Source organism: Rhinolophus ferrumequinum, unplaced genomic scaffold (genome assembly GCF_004115265.2).
Source record: "Rhinolophus ferrumequinum isolate MPI-CBG mRhiFer1 unplaced genomic scaffold, mRhiFer1_v1.p scaffold_87_arrow_ctg1_1, whole genome shotgun sequence".
NCBI lineage: Eukaryota > Metazoa > Chordata > Mammalia > Chiroptera > Rhinolophidae > Rhinolophus > Rhinolophus ferrumequinum.
This window is the reverse complement of record NW_022680445.1, coordinates 66,677-83,085: the sequence shown is the minus strand read 5'-3', so window position 1 is coordinate 83,085 and position 16,409 is coordinate 66,677. Positions and strand designations below refer to the sequence as shown.

The 16,409-nt window shown below is 42.3% G+C and overlaps 1 protein-coding gene across 3 annotated transcripts in view; it reads left to right on the top strand.

Annotated features, from left to right (window-relative positions):
- The window catches only part of FHL2 (four and a half LIM domains 2), an 82,739-nt gene that overhangs the window by 29,766 nt on the left and 36,564 nt on the right, over window positions 1-16,409 (top strand). Inside the window, exon 1 of one of the 3 annotated variants that reach the window (XM_033102367.1) lies at window positions 14,675-15,081. The exons of 1 other annotated variant lie outside the window; for it this stretch is intronic. The gene's annotated coding sequence lies outside the window, so the exon portion shown is untranslated. Of the gene's footprint in view, window positions 1-14,674; window positions 15,082-16,409 lie in introns of those variants that run through there. One more of the 3 variants, XM_033102368.1, reaches the window with a different exon arrangement.

The following is a 16,409-nucleotide window of genomic DNA, read 5'->3' as shown; positions in this document are numbered from 1 at the left end:
AAAATTCTAGCAAATCGAAAACAACAATGCATTAAAAAGATTATTCATCACGACCAAGTGGGGTTCATCCCAGGGGCACAAGGATGGTTCAACATACGCAAATCCATCAATGTGATACATCACATAAACAAAATAAAGGACAAAAATCATATCATTATATCAATTGATGCAGAAAAAGCATTTGACAAGACACAACATCCATTTATGATTAAAACACTTAATAAAATAGGTATAGAAGGAAAATACCTTAACATAATAAAGGCCATATATGACAAACCCTCAGCTAATCTCATAATTAATGGTGAAAAACTGAAGCCCTCTGCTCTATGTTCACGAACACGACAGGGCTGTCCCCTATCACCTCTACTTTTCAACATAGTGTTGGAAGTCTTTGCCAGAGCAATCAGGCAAAAGAAAGAAATAAAAGGCATCCAAATTGGGAATGAAGAACTTAAATTGTCACTCTTTGCAGATGACATCATGCTATATATAGAAAACACTAAAAACTCCAACAAAAAGCTATTAGAAACAATCAACGGACACAGTAAAGTGGCCGGCTACAAAATCAATGTACAAAAGTCCATTGCATTCCTATATACTAACAATGAAATCTCCAAAAAAGAAATACAAAAAACAATTCCCTTTGCAATTGCAGCAAAAAGAATAAAATACCTAGGAATAAACTTAACCAAGGATGTGAAAGACCTATACGCTGAAAACTGTAAGACATTATAAAAGAAATTGAAGAAGACAAAAAGAGGTGGAAAGACATTCCGTGCTCATGGATTGGAAGAATCAACATATTTAAAATGGCCATATTACCCAAAGCAATATACAGATTTAATGCAATCCCCATCAAAATCCCAATGGCATTTTTTAAAGAAATAGAACAAAAAAATCATCAGATTTGTTTGGAACCACAAAAGAGCCCGAATAGCCAAAACAATCTTAAGAAAAAAGAACAATACTGGAGGTATCATACTGCCTGACTTTAGCTTGTACTACAGGGCTACAATAATCAAAACAGCATGGTATTGGCAGAAAAACAGACACATAGACCAATGGAATAGAATTGAGAACCCAGAAATAAAACCACATAAATATGGACAGATAATTTTTGACAAAGAAGCAAAAAACATACAATGGAGAAAAGACAGCCTCTTCAATAAAAGGTGCTGGGAGATTTGGATAGCCACATGTAAAAGAATGAAACTGGACTGCTATTTGTCACCATGTACCAAAATTAATTCAAAATGGATTCAAGACTTAAGCATAAGACCTGAAACAATAAACTGCATGGAAGAAAACATAGGTTCTAAACTTATGGACCTTGGGTTCAAGAGCATTTTATGAATTTGACTCCAAAGGCAAGGGAAGTAAAAGCTAAAATAAACGAATGGGACTATATGAAACTTAAAAGCTTCTGCACAGCAAAAGAAACCATCGACAAAATAAAGAGGCAACCAACTGAATGGGAGAAGATTTTGGCAAACAGTGCCTCCGATAAAGGGCTAATATCCAAAATATACAAGGAACTCATGAAACTCAACAACCAAAAAAGAAACAACCCAATTGAAAAACGGGCAGACAACCTGAAGAGACATTTCTCCAAAGAGGACATACAAATGGCAAATAGACATATGAAAAAATGCTCAACATCACTAATCTTAGAAATGCGAATAAAAAACACAATGAGATATCACCTCACCCCAGTCAGAATGGCTATCATCAACAAGACAAATAGTAACAAGTGTTGGAGAGGCTGTGGAGAAAAAGGAACCCTCATACAATGTTGGTGGGAATGCAGACTGGTGCAGCCACTATGGAAGGCAGTGTGGAGGTTCCTCAAAAAATTACGAATAGAATTACCATATGACCCAGTAATCCCTCTCCTGGGTATCTACCCAAAAAAATCTGAAAACATTTACACATAAAGACACGTGTGCTCCAATGTTCATTGCAGCTTTGTTTACGGTGGCCAAGACATGGCAACAACCAAAATGTCCTTCGATAGATGAGTGGATAAAGAAGTTGTGGTATATATACACAATGGAATATTATTCAGCGGTAAGAAAAGATGATATAGGAACATTTGTGACAACATGGATGGATCTTAAGAGTATAATGCTAAGTGAAATAAGTCAGACAGAAAAAGCAGAGAACCATATGATTTCACTGATATGTGGTATATAAACCAAAAACAACAAAAGAACAAGACAAACAAATGAGAAACAAAAAACTCATAGACACAGACAATAGTTTAGTGGTTACCAGAGGGTAAGGGGGTTATGGGGTGGGAGATGAGGGTAAAGGGGATCAAATATATGGTGATGGAAGGAGAACTGACTCTGGGTGGTGAACATACAATGGGATTTATAGGTGATGTAATACAGAATTGTACACCTGAAATCTATGTAATTTTACTAACAATTGCCACCCCAATAAATTTAAAAAAAAATTTAAAAAAATAAATAAATAAATAATATATATATATATATATATATATATATATATATATATATATTCACAAGCTGAGGCTGGGACTTGACCTGAAATCATGTCCTTGCTTAGCTGCTTAGCTTTCTTTCCCTCCCTGTCCTGTTTCCTCACTTCCAACATTGTTGGGCAGCAGATCTCCAGAATATTTTCATCTTGCAAAACTGAAACCCTGTACCCATTAAACACTCACTCCCCATTCCCTAACTGCTGGCAACCGCCAGTCTACTTTCTGTCTCTATGAGTTTGATGATTACAGGGACCGCCTATAAGTGGAATCATACAGTATTTGTCTTTTGTTATTGGCCTATTTCACTTTGTATAAGGTCTTCAAGGTTCATCCATGTTGCAGCAGGTGTCAGAATGTCCTTCCTTTTCAAGGCTGAATAATATTTCCTTGTGTGTATAGACCATACATTCATTCATCCGTTGATGGACACTTGAGTTGCTTCCAGCTCTTGGCTATTATCAACAATGCTGTTATAAACATGCAAGTGCAAATGCTTCTTTGAGACTCTCTGATATATATACCTTAAAGTGGGATATACTTCCCATACCATAACACTGACCTGATCTTATTGGGATCTCATCTTTACCCAGCTGGCTCCCTCCCTCCCGGTCACACAGGACTTTAAGCTCTGGAAGGGATGGGCTGAGTTGTCTTCATCTTTGTGGCATTGTGAGGATAAATCACTTTGCAAATTGTAGTCCCTGCCCACCCTCCTCAATTCAATTCTATGGCAAGGACGTTGTATGAGCTTTTATTGTCAAAATAGCCCTAAATTCCAGGACCTTTCACAAATTTTTTATTTCAAAGATTAGGAGTGTGGGTGAGCAGAGGAAAAGACTTCTAACTGAAACCAGGAACAAGCAACAAGGGCTATTAGGAGTACTCGAAAAGAATTAATGAGAAGAAATGTTGTGCGTTGTACTTGGTTTTCTTTAAAAGTTTACTCTAAATATGACAGCATTGATCTTTGATAATACTCTTTCTGAAGTTATAATTTGCTTTTGTTTTTAAAGTCACATTTTAAAACTTTAACTCAAAGCTAATACTAGGAAATTATGCTAATGCCTTTTAATTTGGTCTACAGTTTAAAATACGAGTAGGTGTCATTCAGCCTTAATTTCAGGATCGGTTTTACTGACTGAGGTGAGAATGAATGATGCAATTATCTAAAGTGATGGTGGTGATGTGTACATGTGCCCACAGAGGCCCACTGGAATTCTTTCAAGTTGGTTCATATTACTGCTCCCCTCCCTTTAAGTTTCATGGGGATTTAACAAGCTATCGGCTCACGGCCAAAATGGTGGACATTTGGTAAATGATGAAATGGAATTTGGAAATCAAAATAAAAACCTTCTCTATACTAGACCATGAAATCTTACCTGAAGTTGGTTTAATAGGCAGTGTGTCACTTCTAAAATAACTAAGCATATTTCTGTCATATAATTTTTCTAAATGCTTGCAGCCACCATGGCCACCTCCTGCATTTGGCTCTATGGCTCTGTTAACTTCTATCCGATAGAATTACTCATTTCACTGCTCCTCAGTTCGGTCTTTCTGCATTTCTTCCCACCTCTATGGACCCCTCTGGTTGCCAGCATAATAGAAACACAAGCTGATACAAGATATGCATACCACACACTTCCCTCTGATTGCCTGTGCCAAGAAATCCTTCTGGTTTGAGTGAGACAATGTAAAATGTTGGTTTTGGACACCACCAACAAAAACCAGTGTAATATATGATACATCTCCCAGAAACTAGCAGTCAGAGTAGGCTTCAAAAGGCGTTGCCCTAATAAGTCTCTGGCACTGTAGCCTACTGATATTCAGAGAATCTCTCAGTTGAAGTAGGCCGGGTCCCCTGACCTGGACTTGTGCAGCCCAACCTTCACTTTAACCCTCTCCTCTGCCAGGAGACCAGCCCTGGACCCTCCAGGTGTAGAGAAGAGAAAATGATTCCTTTTGCAGATCTTTGGGGTTATTTTTCTCATCAGGGCACATGCCCGGGTACTGTCAGGACCATGAAAGGAGGCAGACAGGCCAGGCTTCTGGAAGGTGAAGGAGTTGCCAGTAAAGCTACCCTGGGTTTCAGACTTGCCAGGTCTTCTTCCAGCTGGCAAGCTGCCCCTGTTTGAGAGACAAAAGTGTCATGCTGCCCTGCTATCCTGCGTCCCTCGCTTGGTGTGAGCACTGGACTCTGGGTCCTGCCTCCCAAATCACAGCCCCTGCTGCCAGCTTGCCGGGGTGTGGATGGTAATCTCGGGGTCCCCACCCCAGCCTCATAACCAGGCCAGGATTCCTGGCATTCCTCGCCCACTGGAATGCCCTTTCATTCTGGTTAACCCTGCCGCAGGCCCTGGTGATAGGAACCAGGCAGGAGTTGGCTTGTCCTCCTGGCACCCACACTGGAGAGGCTCTGCCAGCCTCGAGCTTTGTTACCTGCTCCCATGAAAAAGAGCAACGTGTGCTTTTCCAGTCTGACCCATGTAGGCGGCTCCGGGACTCCAGGACGGTCAAGGGTGGATCTGAGATGGCTCCAGCCTGGATTTTATGTCACCTCTCTTTCTGGGACTAAGTACCTTGATAGGTGTTTAAGCAAAAATATCACATTATTTACTATATGTCCCAGGCAGGACTCTCCCTAACATAGACCAAAGGGTAACTTTTGTTAGTCCTGAGCACAATTACCACAAAATACACAACTCTATTGAACAAAAATGCACAATTGACTATTAACTGGGAGCTGACCTAAGAAGCTGGTAAATCCCCTCTGTCCTTCCTTAGTTTGCTGTCTTGCTGGGCTTAGAATATCATGGCCTCACTCGGAACATCGGAAGCAAAGTGGGTGGAGATTTGGAGTAACCTCAGCTTTTTCCTCTGAAACCATTCCTGACTTCCAGGTACATGGTATCCAGCACTTCCTTTGCCCACATAAATTAACTAGCCCAGCACAGGCTCCTCACTTACTTCCCAGATGGAAGCTTCCTCTTCCTTCCTCATACCATGTTCTTCTCCTTCTTTCCCTCACTTTCTGTTTTTCCTACAGATGTCCTCCTCTTGTTCTCACTGGGATATTCTTCCCAGCAGCCTCTGCAGCTCCTTCTCTATGTCCCAAAGCCTAGTTGCACGAAGACGCTCTCCTCTGTGGGCCACAGCCCCCATCAGCCTTTCCTGCTACCACCCCCAGCTGTTTCTTGGCCCCACAGACAAGTGCTCCCCACTCCTGGTAGCTGCTACAGGCTCCCTTAGTGTCCCCTCTGCCATTGCTGTTACCCCTAGGCCATGCTGGATGTCAAGCCCCTCTAAAACCACCTCTCTTCCTAGAGTTTCAGACAAAAAGGGGAAGAAATGAATCTTCCAAGACTCTGAGTCTAAAATCACACCCGTATCACCTTCCTATACCAAAAAAAAAAGCCGCCCTATAAGCAGCGAAATGAAAGTAAGAAAGAAAGAAATTGTTGTAATCGTGGCAATGAGTGGCGGCTCCTCTAAACTGAGTTCCAGAATCAGGGATGTCAAGTTTATGTTCATGACTGTATCAGTTCAATTAGTTCCGCTCTCGCAACACTGTCCCTGTGTGTCTGTATGTGTCCCTTGCAAAAGAGCAAGAGAGACCTGTCCAAAATAAACAAATTCTCACTGCAAACCCCACTGCTTGTGGGAAGGTGTACTACTCTTGAGTGAAGGCTGCAAATGCAAAAGTATTGGGTCCAGTCTTGCCTGGGAAGTGTTCTAAGATGCCTGCTAATGGTTAAGTCAAAATGAGGATTACGTGGCTTGGAAAGCCCCACAGTTGTCTCTGTGAGTATGGATGTGCACAGGGAAGAACAAACTCATTAAATCTGGTCTACCTGTGGTACTGTGTATACATCAGCAATATGAGTGAATGAAGGAAATAGGTCGGTTTTTACGTCTGAGTGGTCTCACCTCAAACAGGTATGGCCGGAGGGAGATGACATATGTGCTCCTGTCCTAGCCCATCTCTGCAGCCTGCCTGTCAAAAGCAACTTGAAGGGTGGGGTGCCCCTCTTCCTAGCTGAGTTGTTATCACTAAATACTCAAGAAGGTTTGCTTGTACACATGGTCCACACACAGGCCTCATGCAGCTACAGAGGAGAGAACCTTTATGAATTTCTGCGGGAGACAGAACTTCCGTTATGTAATTTCCCAGTGATAAAGACTTCTTTAAAGCATTCGATAGAAAATCAAACATGCCCCAAGCATCATTTAAAGACATGATTTTACTGCATTCTGTTGCTAAAAATGAAGACTGTGGCTTTAGTTTGTACAATGATATAGATTTCAAGGAAGTCTCTCACTGAGCAGCGTTCTTAGTGGTTGAATAAGTTCCAGCTGGGGGCAGGAGCAGGTCAGGAGAAGCAGCCCCCACCTCATGAGACTTAGACTCTTGGAGGCAGAAGCACTATCCCAAGAACTTCCCATTGTTGACCTGCAGCCCCATTTTCAGCTTCTTAGAGGACCTCTGCTGCCATCTGGAAGGACCGACTTTTACTTCTTTGTTTTCATTCAAGTCATTTGCAAGATGGGTCTCAGTACAAAGCCCAGATAGCTGAGCTGCCCAAACAGGCAATGGACTAGGTGTGTTTGGTACAAGTAGCCCCTATGAGCCCTCGTATGACAGCCCTGTCCTGGTTTAGGAATTTTCAGAAAACCGGAATTGAATTTAGTCGATATTGACCAGCTTGCAAATTGTAGAGAAGACAGAATGAAGGTCTCAGTCCTTGACCATAAGAGTTATGCTCTTTCCTTTTCTTATAAACAAGGGAAAGATGAGACGGGATGGAATGATCCGAAATGAGGCTATTGAGGGTCCCCCACGCAGCCTTTCTAGGGGAGGCACTTTATCTGTGTTCTAAAGGATGAACAGGAGTTTGCCAGGCAGAGCAGAGCGAGGAAAGGCATCTTTGCCTTTTGGCTGTGGGAACAAAGAGAATGAGCTGGACGGGGTCTCAAGACCTCCTTGGTTAGGAGAGCAGTCCCTGTTCTCCTGACCTACCAACTATACAAACATATTCTTAGGAAAAGGAAACCTCTCAAGTGTGTCCTTCATCTGCTTTTTTTTTTAATTAAAATTTATTGTGGTGATAATGGTCAACAAAACTACATAGGTTTCAAGTGTACAGTTCTGTAATACATCATATATTGCATTGTGTGTTCACCACCCAGAGTCAGTTCTCCTTCCATCACCATATAGTTGATCCCCCTTACCCTCATCTCCCACCCCCAACCCCCTTACCCTCTGGTAACCACTAAACTATTGTCTGTGTCTAGGAGTCTTTGTTTCTTCATTTGTTTGTCACGTTATTTTGTTGTTTTCAGTTTTATATCCCACATATCAGTGAAATCATATTGTTCTCTACTTTTTCTGTCTGACTTATTTCACTTAGCATAATAATCTCAAGATCCATCCACGTTGTCACAAATGGCAGCATTTCATCTTTTCTTATGACAGAGTAATGTTCCATTGTGTACATATACCACATCTTCTTTATCCAATCATCTATTGAAGGACAGTTTGGTTGTTTCCATGTCTTGTAAATAATTTACAGTGGTCAAGACATTATTTATGGTCCTTCATCTGCTTTTAACATGACCTGGAAACTCAAGGCACCAATCGCGACATAGGGAAATACACGTTCCATACAAACAGGGTGGGAGAGAGCACTGACTCCATAGAATCCTAGCAAGGCCCGGCACCTAGGATATGGTAAGGCCACCCGCAAGACGAAAGGATAATTGCAAATTGTTGAAATGAAGGCAAAAGAAAAAGAAAGAGGCATCTTCAATAGAAGGACAGCTAGATGAATGTTTTTAGGTATGTGACAGTGATTTGCCGCTGGAGCGCCTCCGCCCCTGTGGGGAAGCGCATGAGTAATCTGGGGCAGTTACAGAGTAATTGCTCAGCATCTTGAACTGTACAGAAGTTTCCAAAAATATTTGTGCAGTTAGGATGGTCCAGAATTTTAAAAGATTTTTGGGAGAGCAAATAGTACTGCCAGGATATCCCGAAGGTCAGAAATTTTAGAAAATCTTTTCCTGGTATTTCAACAATCCATTACCATTGCAATAATGTAGAAAGAAGCTTGGCTGTTCCAGAAAGCTCTGTCATGACTCTCAGGTCCAATGTTAAAGCGCTTTCTGAAATAGCCCAAAGATGTTCCTTAACTTGTTTCTTTAGAAGAACATAAAGCAATACAAAATACAGCTTTTCATCCCACACCATGGTGAACAATTATCCACCAGAGACATTCTGGAAAATGTTCAATTAGTGATTAGCTGTAAAAATGACTTGAAGAAGAACTAAATAATTTAAAATAACACATTCGGGTAAGAAGAGAGGTGGTACATCCTTTGTTTCACAGGTGAAGTGGAGGGACACACAAAGGTAAGGGTATTTGTCACACTGCTCCATAGGGGACCATGGGCCCAGAACTCAGACCCTCCCTCCTAGGGCCTGGCCAGCCTTGGCTCTTCCTAGCTAGACCAGTGGATTTCCTGTTAATGACCCTGATCAAAGCAGAAATAGTACAAAAGGACTTTGGTGGCAGGGGAGAAAGAGCTTGCGATGTTAGAGTTGCAGCTTTGACTCATAAAGTCAATTCACAAAGAATATCTGGATTTCAGTGTGGTTTAAAATCAACATTCCGAGAAGTAAGTGAGGCATGAAAAGCTCCCATTTCGAGATGCCAGGAAGAAGTGTCAGAGGCCACACGTAGAGAGCTTCAGGTATTTTAGGGAAACAAACATGGTTCATTCAAAATTGGATTCTGCCAGGTTTGCACAGACCTCAGACAGTCACACTTCTTTTAAATGGAGTTTGAAATAGCTGATAAAGGGGAAAAATCTGCTGGCAAGCAGAGAAGTGAATGGGTTACTGCAGGAAAAGACTGAAATCAGAGACGAAAGATCTCAAATAAGCAAAGTTTTTCTGTGTCCACATTATAAATAGTTTTCATCTGAAACAGTCCAGCAACATTTCCTGACCCACAACTGACGGTTTCATTTTACTGGTCATTAAGCCGCCAAAGAGAAATTTTCTTAATGAGTTATCAAAGCCATATGGAAAGTTGTATCAAATGCTCCAAATAAGATTAACCAATGATGGCAAACTCAGAATCCTGGGGTTGTTTGTGGATTTGGCTCAGAGTCAGACATAATTTCAGGTTTTAAACACTGACTATTTGCATCCATTAAATCAGTTTGTGAAAAGAGAGAGTGATGAGATATGGAAACTTTGCGTCTTCAGAAAGAGCCAAGAATTTTCCCTCCTAACCAGAGTATGGCAGCAGAGAGAGGGGAAGGAAAGGAGTTTGCCTTTTATAGAGGGCTGAGTTTTTTCTGAAAGTCTAACAGGTAAAAGAAAACCATTTGGGTCCTACTAGAACATAGCTGTAACCAGACCAAGTCCTTTCCTTTGCTGAAGGGAACATTTGCACCACGCTCATGGGCACCCTGCCTGTAGGGTCACCTTCCGTAGAGGTGTTCCTGCTGGATTCAGGAAAGTAGTGCTTTTAGGAAAAGTGAGCCCAGGTGTCGGAGCTACCACCCTGGGATCTGGTGCTGTGTCATGGGGAGGTTCCCTACACCTGCCTCCTGACCGGCTCCGCTCCAGGCAGCATGGAGAGAACGCACCCTTTGACTGCCAGTCTCCATGATTTCAGACACTGACTCACCCTCCAACAATCTGAGGCAGTTAAGAATGATTACCTCTGAATCAAGGGCAAATCATCCACAAGTTTCCTGCCCAGGCCTGAGTGGGCGGAACTGCCTGTGAGAAATCCCATTTCTTCAATGGGATAGGTACTCTAAAATCTTCCATGAAATGGCCAGTTAGGGTAATTAAGGGGGGGAGGTTTGACACCCCCACACACACCGTTTTCATGGGTTCCCTTTCTTCCTGGTGATGGTGAGGTCTCCGCATGCCCGTGGCATGGGTCCTGGGCCACCCGCCCTCGTGGCCCACCTGACTACCCACCATCTGGTCTGCAGTCCTCCCACACTCCCAGAATCTCTGCCTTTCTCTGGGCCTCACGGTGGAGAGAATTAAGTTTCAGCATTTGTATCACTGAGACACAGACTGGAACTTTTCACCTTGTAAATTTCCTGCATTGTGCTTCCTTCCCATGAAGTACCTAACAGACTAAGTATAATACTTGCAGTTGGCTTTTAGAGTTCCTGAGCCTGGTCTATGTTTAGTCTATCTCTGTTCCCATAGAAATTGACATTTCCTAGGTTTCAGGTAAATTACTGAGTCTAGAGTTGGAATCCCTAGCCGGTGTTTTACCCAGAATCACTGTCAGTCATCAGAATTACCTGGGAGGGCTTGTTGAAACAGAGTTGGACCCAAGAAAGTTTGCTTCTAACAAGTTTCTGGGTAATCCCGTGGCTGCTGGTCCCAGACCACACTTTGAGAACTACTGGCCTATACCATAAAGTCTTCATTTTCTTTCCTCCCTTCCTAACTATGCCTCTCCCTGAAACCCCCACAACAAGAGAGATTAGGGCCATATTGGCTAATGAAGGAATTACAGGAGAACTGAAATGAACAAGAGAAGAACTTGAATAACTTATCAGTTGCCACTTGATCCCTTTCCCAGAAATTTTTTTTTTCCTTTCATGAACTAGACTTTTATCTATAGCAGAGAATTTTTCTCTCAAAAAGTCAAACTTTTACCTTTAGAACAGGACCTAAACCTTAATCCTTCTTCTGATAAGAGTGAAGTGCTTTCTCTTTTTGATTGAGATATACATCATTGACATATAGCATTATGTTAGTTTAAGGTGTACAACATAATGACTCAATATTTGCATACATTACGAAATGATCACCACAGTAAGTCCAGTTAACATCCGTCACCACACAGTTACAGTTTTTTCTTTTGATGAGAACTTGTGAGATTTACTCTCTTAGCAACTTTCAAATATACGTACAGTATTGTTAACTAATAGTCACCATGCTATACATTACACCCCCAGTGCTTATTTATCTTATAACTAGAAGTTTGTACGATCTAAACACCTTCATGTTTCCTCCTTATTCTGGATTCATCTCCCCTTTACTGTAAATTAAAATATCATACAATAAAAGCTAATACTTATTGAGGGCCTACTACGTGCCAAGGACTGTACTAATAGTGGTAAATGGTTTATATGCATCATATCAAAGGATCTTTCCAACAATTTTGCAAAGTATGTATTATTATCCCATTTTACATATGAGCAAACTGAGAGTTTTGTGGTTGCCTCAGGCCACAAAGCTAGGCATAGGTAGAAGATGGATCAAACCCAAACCTGATTCCAGAAATCAAGCTGTACTGTCATAGATGCATTATGTTTTCTATAACATTCTATATGTTATACTATAATCAATTACAAAACAAAAGACTTGTCACATGCTAAATAATTCTTCGATCCATCCTTTCATTCAATATTTAAATTTGTATTTTAACACTTACTAAGCACATGCTGTGTGCCATGCATGATAATTAGGTCTTGAAAATACAATGATTGTGTACAAGATAGAACTTTGCAAAGTACTTTTTACCGGAATATCTTGTAAAAATTTATTAATAGATTTAAATTATTAAATCTATTTTTAATTTAAATTATTTAAATTAAATTAATTTTGATTTAATTTATTTAAATTATTTGATTTAAATTATTCAGAGAAATACATATGTTGTTAAGCTCAGAATTGCATTCCTCCTTCCTCTATTTCTAGCAAACCTCCTTTGACTTTCTATAAACTTGGCTTAACAAATTTGTTTCCCATTTTTCTTAAAGAAGAAGGATATGTTGCATTTATTTTTAGAAGACTTTTACTTTTTGAATGGATAATACATTTACATAAGTCAAAATTAAAAAGAAACAAAAGGGTATATAGTAAAAATTAATCTCACTTTCACTTCATACCCCCAGAACCCCCCAGATTTCCCCAGAGGCAACCACATTATATGTACCTTATTTTGCCGTGTATAATGTGCTCCTGTGTATAACGCGCACCCATGTTTTTGGCCCAAATTTTCAGGGGAAAAATCTTACGTTTTAATTTTTTAATTCAAATTTTTATTTGTTTACATTTAGATACATGTTTTTTATATTATAAAGGAATTTTAATATTTATTTTTAACATATTTTTTAATGAGAAATTTTATGTAACAAATAATTACAAAACACAAGAACAGATACAAGGTACAAGAAATTTTATGTACCGGTAACAAATTTATATTTACACATCATAGAAGGCCAAGAACTCTTCATCAGTGCAAGTTCATCGTAAATTCAACAAAACCGATTATCGCATTCCAGGGTATTATTTTGCATATCGTTATTGATTTCTAGAGTTACACTTTTAACTCATAAGCATAAACAGAAAAAACATTTATATAGATATGGAATTAGTACTACCCATGTATAATGCACATCACAAATTTGGGCAAAAAAGTGTGCATTATACACAGCAAAATATGGAATATATTGTCTTCCTTCCTTCCTTTCTTATTTTATTAACAAAAATGGTTGGTTACTATCTACAAGGTGATCTCTACTTTTAGTTGATATTTCTTGGAGATCATGTCAAACCAATAAACGTAGCTACGTCATTCTTTTTAACAGATACACATAGAAATAATTCTAAAATGTACCATGCGATATTTAACTAAGCCCTGTTGATGAACATATAACACGATCCATTATTTTGCTATTACAGACAATTCTACAATGATTCCTATTGCACGTATATCAATTTATACATGAGCAAGTCAATCTGTAAGGTAATTTCCTGTAAGAGGAAATAGGGGTTAAGGGCACATGGTATGTGCATTTACAATTTAAAGTTTTTCATTATGGAATTTTTCAATCCTTACAAAGAGAGCGAGACTAGTATAACGACCCTTATACCTCCATCATCACCCAGTTTCAATGGTTACTATTAATCCATAGCTGATACTACTTACTTCATACACACACACACACACACACACACACACACACACATACACCCAGGGTGACAAAAAAAAATGTATACACATTTTAAGAAAGAAAAAAACTGGATTAAAATTACACTGATGGCAACCATTTTGAACACCTGCTGTAATTGCAGAAGTCAGACGTGACTTGTATTCATCTTTTGTTATTGGTATATTGAATATTACAATTTTAATGTAGTTTTCTTTTCTTAAAATGGGTATACTTTTTTTTTGGCAGGCATTTCATATCCTGTAAGATGTGCATGGCTTTGCCATGTGACAGACTCCAGTTCAACTGTCAGCTGGCATAATTATTGTCTGGAAGGTGGTGAGCGACTCTCTCTGATATCATCCTCACATTCTGGTCCTCACCATAAAACCTTACTTCAAAGGGTAAGGATCAAATGAGACACCACACAGAACTAGCACTCAGTAAGTGGGGCCTAAAATGACTCTCAAGTTCTGTGGTTCCATGATGGAGACCCACGCTCTGAATTATCCGCAGACATTGAGTGTCAACCAAGAGAGAACAAGCTAATAGTTCTTCTCTCAGGCCCACTGTTAGACATAATATGTCTGCCCACAATATTTCTATCATGCCTTTGCTGTCCATCAGCTCATCTTCTATCTTCCAGCTTCCATCTTCCAGCTTCTGTCTGCACTTGGAGGCTGGCCACCCAATCAAGAGCAAACATTTCTTTCTGGATGCTGCTTTTCCCAGACATGGGATTTAGCCTTCTCTCCTGCAACGCTGCCATCTGTCCTACCAAGTGTGCTTCAGGCAGAGGGTTTTGAGTGTGGGAGGCACTCTCCCCATCCTACTTTTGTTTTCCCGCCCTGGAGAGGACAACAGAACGTCTACAGAGGCCTCTTGTCCGTGGAGTGTTGGGGGTTGAACCTTCTCCTGTCCCCTTTCTAGTGGAACAAAGAACCTGGCATTATCCATTCTTTTTGGTTATCTTCTGGGTTCGTTTCGTGACAGAGAGGTGTCTGCAGGGTATGGCGGGGAAAAAGCCCACCGTGCAAATACATCCCAGGCGCATGCCCTGGAAAGACCTGATAAGTGGCCCATTCCATTCCTCCCACCTCTCCCTGCACCTTCTCAGGCTTAGGCCTGCCTCTTGTTCCTGGAACCCAGCAAATTCCTGCTACTCCGCCCCGGCAGGTCCTGGGTCGCGCAGCAGCGGCCCGCGGCCCTCGGCCCTCTCGCCCCGTGAGTCAACGCCCGGGCGACGCTCCGCGTCACCCGGGTGCTCTATAGACCCCGAGGGAACGAAGTAAAAGCCCAAAGCCAATAGAGAGTCGGGATCCGTGCGCGCCGCAGCCGGGGACGGTGGCGCGGCTACCAGGAGGCCGAGGGCGCTCGCCCTCCGCGCCCCCGGACCCGGTGCCAGCCAGCGGAGGCCGCGCCGCCGGCGCCTCGGAGGCGTGCGTCTGTCTCCTTATATGGTCAAATGACACGCGGGGCTCGCCAGGGCGGGAGGCTGCGCTCCACTCGGCCGGCTGCGGAGCCGCAGCCAGGAGCCGCCGCCACTGCCGCCGCCCGGGACCTCCTGCTCGCCCGGTCCGGGAACGCCGGCTCGCCGCGCGGTGAGTGCCACCACCCCGGGCTACCAGGAGGGAGACGGGGCTCCATCCGCGAGGCTTGGGGACAAGGGAGCTAAGCCGTGGGGGAGACCCCGGGACAGGGGAGCCAAACGGTGGAGGGAGACCCGGGGAGAGGGAACAGAGGGGCGCGGTGGGGGGTCCGGGGAGAGGCGACCAGGCGAGAGAGAAGCCAAGCAACCACGGGGGACATCCAAGGACCGGGAAGCCGAGCTGTGAGGAAGACCCGGGGAGAAGGGAGCTGAACTAGGTGGGGATGCGCCTGGGGTCCTGTAGGCGGGAGGGACCCCGCCTCATCCTCGGGGAGAGGAGAGCCGGCTGAGTCCTCGACTCCGCTGGGTGGCCAGCAGGGGCTGGACCACCCACGGGCGAGCCCTGGGCAAAGGCTGGTCGCGGGTCCGAGTGTTGGGAGGTGACCGAACCCCCTCCCCGGAGGCCCTCTGGCCGCCTCTCCTCTGGCCGCCTTCTGTCTGCGCCGGGTGTCAGAGGCCTGTCCCTTCAGTGGAAAGAAGTGGAGCTTGCGGCGTGGCTTCGCACGTTAACTCGTGCGGAAATTCAAAAACTGAACCACCAGGTTTAACAAAAATGGGCTTATTTTAAACGGGGAAAAAAAATTCTAATCTTAAATTGCATTGTGTAATATATTAGCATACCTGAAACTGCGGGCAAAGAGTGTTAAATGTTGTTTCCTATTTATTTTAAATGTAGAATTAATCCTATTTACATTCAAATCTCAATTTGGGTTTCAGGAGAACTAGTCTAACTTGGATTAAATGAAAGGTATACAGCTGCCTTCCTGGTCCTGCACTGCCTTGCGTTTATCTTGGGAGATAATAAATCAGGAGAACTGAGTTCAAAACCCAGGGCCAAATAAATCCTTCAGGCACGTTTGGCACTACTTCCCCTTAACCTGTGTCTTGTAGTAATGTATTAGAGGAAGGAGGCTTTGCTATCCTGAAAGAGGTTCAGATTGAAAACATTTGGGGCAACTCTTAGAAGTACAGGGACTCCTGGTTGGACAACCAAACGGCCATAAAACCAAGCTCAATGAAGAACATTTCATTGTGCACTTATATAAATTTTTTAACCATGTTTTTCAGATTTGGCTCACCCTGAATTTTGAAGGGTTATCATTTAAGATACAGAACTGGGTTTCCACAATGTTTATTACCTGTCATGCTTTAAAATGCTTTTACACCGCAACGTGTTAATAAAGGCTGGATTGGCTTATTGTGGAACAGATACTATTCTAAGCACTTATGTTCACAGTCTCATTTCATCCTCACAAAGATGCCAGAAGGCAGGTGTGGTGG